The 6,009-nt window shown below is 32.2% G+C and overlaps 1 long non-coding RNA gene across 1 annotated transcript; it reads right to left on the reverse strand.

Moving 5' to 3' along the window:
* Nucleotides 1–672: 672 nt before the first annotated feature.
* LOC134282114 (uncharacterized) lies at nucleotides 673–1,687 on the reverse strand. Its single transcript, XR_009995221.1, has 3 exons — nucleotides 1,613–1,687; nucleotides 1,208–1,352; nucleotides 673–798 (listed from the first exon to the last, which is right to left on the reverse strand). It is a non-coding gene; the product is annotated as an uncharacterized LOC134282114 (long non-coding RNA).
* Nucleotides 1,688–6,009: the final 4,322 nt, after the last annotated feature.

Consider the following 6,009-nt stretch of genomic DNA (forward strand, 5'->3'; position numbering starts at 1 on the left):
TAATTGTGACATCATTAACTTGTGCAGTTTCCCATATTTTCTTAAAAAGGTGCAGAAGACATCAATTTTCAGTGGAATTTTCTTTCAGAAAACATACTCTTCCACCGTCGTCTAGGATGATTTTGAGATATGGGATTTTTCATAGCAGTTTACATAATATATCCAAAACTTGGGGGACGGTGGCAGACACTATTATTAAAACGAAAATTAGTACAGAAATGAGTCATTTTGAGGCTTTTCTGCATTAAACTTAGAATGTACCAAATTAATGGCGTCATATTTCCAGAAAGATCCTCCTTCATGCTATATTCTTTAATGATTTATCATATTCATCTACTCAACTATTGTTAAAGCCAATTTCATTACTTTTTAAGAACATTAAATTTTCAGGATACAAAAAGCTCAAACTGTACCTTCTTCTTTAATAGCTACCTAAATCCCGCTTATATAACATTGGTTGGATCAGTTTACGTTTTTTTAATAAGCCTCTTCGCATAAAGTGTCCCAACGCATATTGTACAGTGTAACTTGACTTCTTAAATAACAAACAGTATTTGAGCTCAAATGTCAACAATACAAAATAGGAGCGGAGCAAACACGGACCTCCAAAACACAAGAGGTGTGATCAATACCTTAAAATAATTTGTTCTATAAAGATACATACCATTGTTACAAGTAATGACCTTTGTCAGAGGTTTCATCGTGGCTTCCAGGTAAGAACGTATAAAAGTTGCTGCTTTGCCACCACACAGAGTCTGGGCCTTGTCCTCAATACAGGTCAAAACTTTCTTTAACGCTCTGTGAATTTCATATAATAATAATAATTTTAAACCTTAAAGAGTCTGGTTCTAGTCTTCAATACAGGCCAAAACTTTCTTTAACGCTCGATAAATTTAATATGAATTTTAAACATAATTTTTTTAAATATAAGTTTCCAAGCCTTTGAAACAACCAAAGTTTCCAAACCTTTGAAACATCCAAATCTTTACTCATTTTCAATGAAATAAGTTATATGATAAATGAATCGAATTTATGGGTCTCAACATGTTTTTTTAATGCTTTTTATTATTATTTGTTTTTTTCAAAATAGCCTTTTGTATCTGCATTATACATATCTGGAAGGAAAATACTACATGCATTTTAATATTGCAGCAAATCATGTGTTTCCTTTAAAGATCCGTGTGTTAGTGTGTTCGAAAAAAATTACCTGCATCCTTCACTGGAAACATCAGAACCAGTGTTGCGTTTTTTTGCGTTGATAAGTTCTGGATAGAGTTTCTTACAAGACTGCAGAATGTTAATATGATTCCCCGCCAAGTTGTTCATTATGCAGTGAAAGTTATCAATGAATCCTATTGTACAAAGATATTTATTTCCAAAATTAAATTTCTTTTATTTTTTCTATCTGATTTTTATTACACCTGTGAGCAAATTTTAAAGTTTTGAAGAAAAAAAAAAGGTTTTGTATGTTATTACATTAAGACGTGTTATAAAATGTTTTGCGATATTTTCATCTTTATTTTCTTTTTTACTATTTAATTTAAGCACTTATGTTTACAATATTTTCTGTTTGTACGCTGTGTAGAATAAAACTATGTATAAGTCTTAGTACCTGGTTTTCCTTCTGTACACAGATATTTCACAGCAGAAGTCAGTGTATCATAGATCAAAGAGTGGCCCTTTGAAGGATAACATCTTTTCACGTCCTGAAAAAACGACACTAGCTTCCACTGGATACTGTTTGTTACAATCAGAAAGAAAAAAGGCAATATCAGGGACATCCTTATGATAAATATTTCAATGGCAAACTTGATTGTTTTGTGGCAAATTTCACAAAAAGAATTCAATTGAAAAATAGAACTGCTTTTACTCAGAAACTTTGTTGGAGCACTACCGGAAAAATCACGCAAATGTTTATATTTTGCATTCTTCAATTTCAATTATAGTATTTTCAAAAAAAATTCTATTAGTATACTTCTGCATTTGTCATGTAAAATAAAAAAATAAAAAAAAATGTATGCACTCACCTACAATGTTCCTCTACGGCTTCTTGAGGATTAAGTTTTTCTATAAAGTCTAGCGAACTTATCTTTTGCGAATAATTCAGTATAGATGGCTGCAATAAACAATCATCAAGTCCGGAAAAGCTGCACATTTGACCAAGGGTCCCTAAATGAAATTTTAAGAAGTTTATTTTTTTCTGTAAAATATCCTATAGTATAAATGGCTTCTACAATACGTGAGTTATGTCAAAGAATATGCCGGGAGAAGATTAACCTAACTTTGTAAAATCCTTGTACTTTCACACTGTAAATTTTATCCTTAATACATGTACCTAAGAAAAGAAAAAATGTTGCGTATTAATGAACAAAGTGACTTGCTGAAAGTGTACCACAGCCATTTATACTGAATTATAATCCAAAAAATCAGCGTAGAAAAACAAGAAAGCAAAACCAACTCACTAGTATTGCCAATCTGCCCTCAATGAGGGGTGCAGTTCCACACATTGAACTCACGCGGTTTTTGAAACGTAATATTACATTAACACTAATAGAGCTCATTGAGTTCCATTTCTGATATATCTTTAAATCTTTTTTTTTGGCATTTTGAAGTTTTGGGACTGTAAATTCTCTTTCTCTTCTGGCTGAAATGCTTGTTTCATTTCTTGCTCTGCTTCTCTTTGAGATGTAGAGGCCAGAACATCAATAGAAACCTCACTGCAGGAAAATTTACCCTCAGTACTAAAGATTTGCTATAAAATCTCCCAATCAACAGTGTCCATCTCTACTGTTTCCTCCAAATGGCAATTTAAGTTATAGTTTAGGTCAAAGTCCCACGTTCTGATTGTTTAAATTACAAATAGCAGACGCCACATGACATATTAAATCAATAAAAATACCCCCCCCCCCCCGTAATAGTTCTTGTTTTTATTTTTGTGCTTTTCATTTAAGACATATGCAAATGAAAAAAAGCCCCCCCCCCCCTCCTCAAAAAAAAAAAAAATTCAAAAAAAAAAATTATACAAAGTTTTGATTGTTTTAAGATTTGTTATAAGATTTCTGTTAAAGGATGATGTGACATAACTGCTATCTCGGGCCCCCTTTTCTACAACGAATTATATTTAATCTACAACAGTTTTCATATTTTTCAAACATGAGTGAATAAATACGATGCCTTTTAAATAGTTTCAATAGTTCCGACATATTTTATTTATTAGAAATACTGCATTATCTATGATATTTTAGACCCTATCATGGCAAAATTCGGCCTGGTTTGTGACACAATGTTCTTTTATGAAAGTGAATGGGCGGGTCTTAGTACATTAGAAGATATGTATGTCCGAGAAGTCTACTTTATATGGCAATGTTATTATTTCGCACATAGTCGCTTACCGAAAACAATTGTCCAATCCGATGGCAGAACGAAAAACATGCTGGTTTACTACATGTTTACATTTTATCAGAGACACGTGGTTTAGTTCAAATTACCTTTTATCCTCTTCTACATTTCCAACTTTTAATTGTCAGCCAAGGCTGTTTATACTTTATACTTATTAATACGCATGGCCTCTAAGCGTTTACGGCTTTGGAGCAAAAGATGCACATGAAACTTGTATTCATTGATACTCAGAAAAATACATGTAGACATACGGCTAACGAATTACCTACCAAACACTTTACAAAACTTTAAACTGTGTATATTTATCAATCAATTATTTGTAATTGTGATCTAGTAAATCGTATATATGTAAATCCATGTCTAATCTGTGGCTAAAATGCGTTAAAAATATTAATCATAAACCAGGCAAAATAAGCCTTCTTTCCAAGCATGATATCTCCATAGTATTATTGTGGTACTCACTGTAAAGAAATTTATTTAGCCGATTGGTCAGTTAGAAAATATTGCCGTTGCCTTGATTAGCATATGAATATATTGCTAGGTCAGAAATTCCAGTTACCTAATCCTTTTGTATTTCCTGTCCCCGGTAAGATAAAAAAGATGATGTGACATAACTGCTATCAGGGACCCCCTTTTCCACGACGAATTATATTTAATCCAGAACGAATTTGATAGTTTTCAAACATGAGTGAATAAATACGATGTCGTTTGAATTGTTTCAAAAGTTCCAACATATCTTAATGATAAGGAATATTGCATTATCTACAATTTTGTCATACCCTATCAAGGCAAAATTCGGCCTGTGACAATATGTTCTTCTATAAAAGAGAATGGGCGATTCAAAATATAAAAATATTTTTCACATGATTATTGTTTTGACCGCATTCCCCCTTTTTTTCTTTACATTTTATACATAACTTAAGGCATATAGATTTAATAAAATTCACTTAATTTGAAATAAATCTCAAGGTCCCTTGAATTGCAATGTAAATGAATTTTACCACTGTGTGTAGGATAAAGTTTACTTCATTAAAGTGCATGGATGTGTGTATCGAACACGTCTAAAAATGTGTAGCTTCAATAATTAAAAAAAAACCTCTTGATTTCGACCTTGGAGTTTGACCCACTTTTACCACAAAATCACACTTTAAACTTTTTCATAACTTTTGAACAATTGGAGCTAAGGCTTTCATACTTCACATCTGTTATATTGTGACATTTCAGTGGATACAAATATTTTGATCTTGAAATTAGATTTTATAAGAAAAAAAAATTAACTTCACAAGGTTTGAACAGTTAAAACTAGAGTTTTTTTTTAATTTCACAGGTGTATTCCTTGGGACTAGACCTTCCTTTTGCTACCAAAGATGGTGATCTTTTGACAGTGACCTTTAGAGCTTGATCTGCATTAAATAAAACCTCAACTCTTGCCATAAGCTTCCATACGGAAACCTCAACATGGACATTTTTTAAACGCTCTTTTATCATTGAAAGTGTTTGCGATTCGAATTAAGAACAAAGAGAAAATATTTTATTACTTATTTTTATGCCCCTGTAATCGAAGCTTCGAGGGTATATAGTTTTAGCCCTGTCCGTCCGTCTATCTGTTTGTGCGCAAAAACTACGACCTTGCACATAACTTTTGTTTGGTTTGAGGCAATGAATGTTTTATTTCACAGGTTCGTTTCTTGTGACGAATCTTTTCTTTATAATAATATCAATTGTTAAAACTCCAAAGGGCCGTTTTGTGACCTACATGTATAATGACTACAAAATTTCAGCTTTTAAAAAGAAATCCACGAATCATCAGGATAAAAATCCATTTTAATGATATATTGGTTATTTAGTGCTTTTGAGCATTTTTATGATAAAGGGTATCAAATTGATGTACTATCGCTCCGTATTAACATTAGCAATTGGAAAACTGTGTTATACAACTCCTACTCATTTCATAACCACCTTAAACCAACATCAAAATTGAAATGAAAATTTCAAACCATAAGAAATTATTAGAAATAGATGAACATTGTTTAAGGTGTTCATCCCTTGGTAGTCAAAGAGTAATTTAGTTTGAAGTTCCTCGTAAAATGTCTTCGCATGCAAAAAGTCAATTTTGTAATACATGTAAGGGAAAGATCTTGTTGTAATAGATGAAGACATGAGAACAACCTTTGTCATAGAATCTGGTACAATTATAAATGAAGGTACCAGGTGTTGTAAAAACATTTTAGAGAAGTTGAGTTAAAAGAAGAATGCACAAAAATGCTTTCAAATGTGACAGAACACACCATATTCAACAGAACAGATTTAATAAATTTGCTAAACAAAGTTCAAATGATTGTGTTGAACAAGCTAAAATGAATTTTTGTTGATAATCTTCTTGGATTATCAGACACTGATTATGTGCATTTGACAGATCTCACGAAACAACAGTTTGACAACTTTCACAAAGCAACTATTTGCAGATGGCGAAGATGTCACCTTGTTGTAGATGGTACAAACATGTATATAAAGAAAAGAGTTCTAACTACTGTTTCCAGCGCCGAACAAACAGTGCTACAAAATCGACCGCTCAAGAAGTCAATGTTGATAGTGGCCACGGGTACCAAT

The sequence above is a fragment of the Saccostrea cucullata genome, unplaced genomic scaffold (assembly GCF_032062105.1).
Source record: "Saccostrea cucullata isolate Sc308-1 unplaced genomic scaffold, CSIRO_AGI_Scuc_v1 ctg6083, whole genome shotgun sequence".
Lineage (NCBI taxonomy): Eukaryota > Metazoa > Mollusca > Bivalvia > Ostreida > Ostreidae > Saccostrea > Saccostrea cuccullata.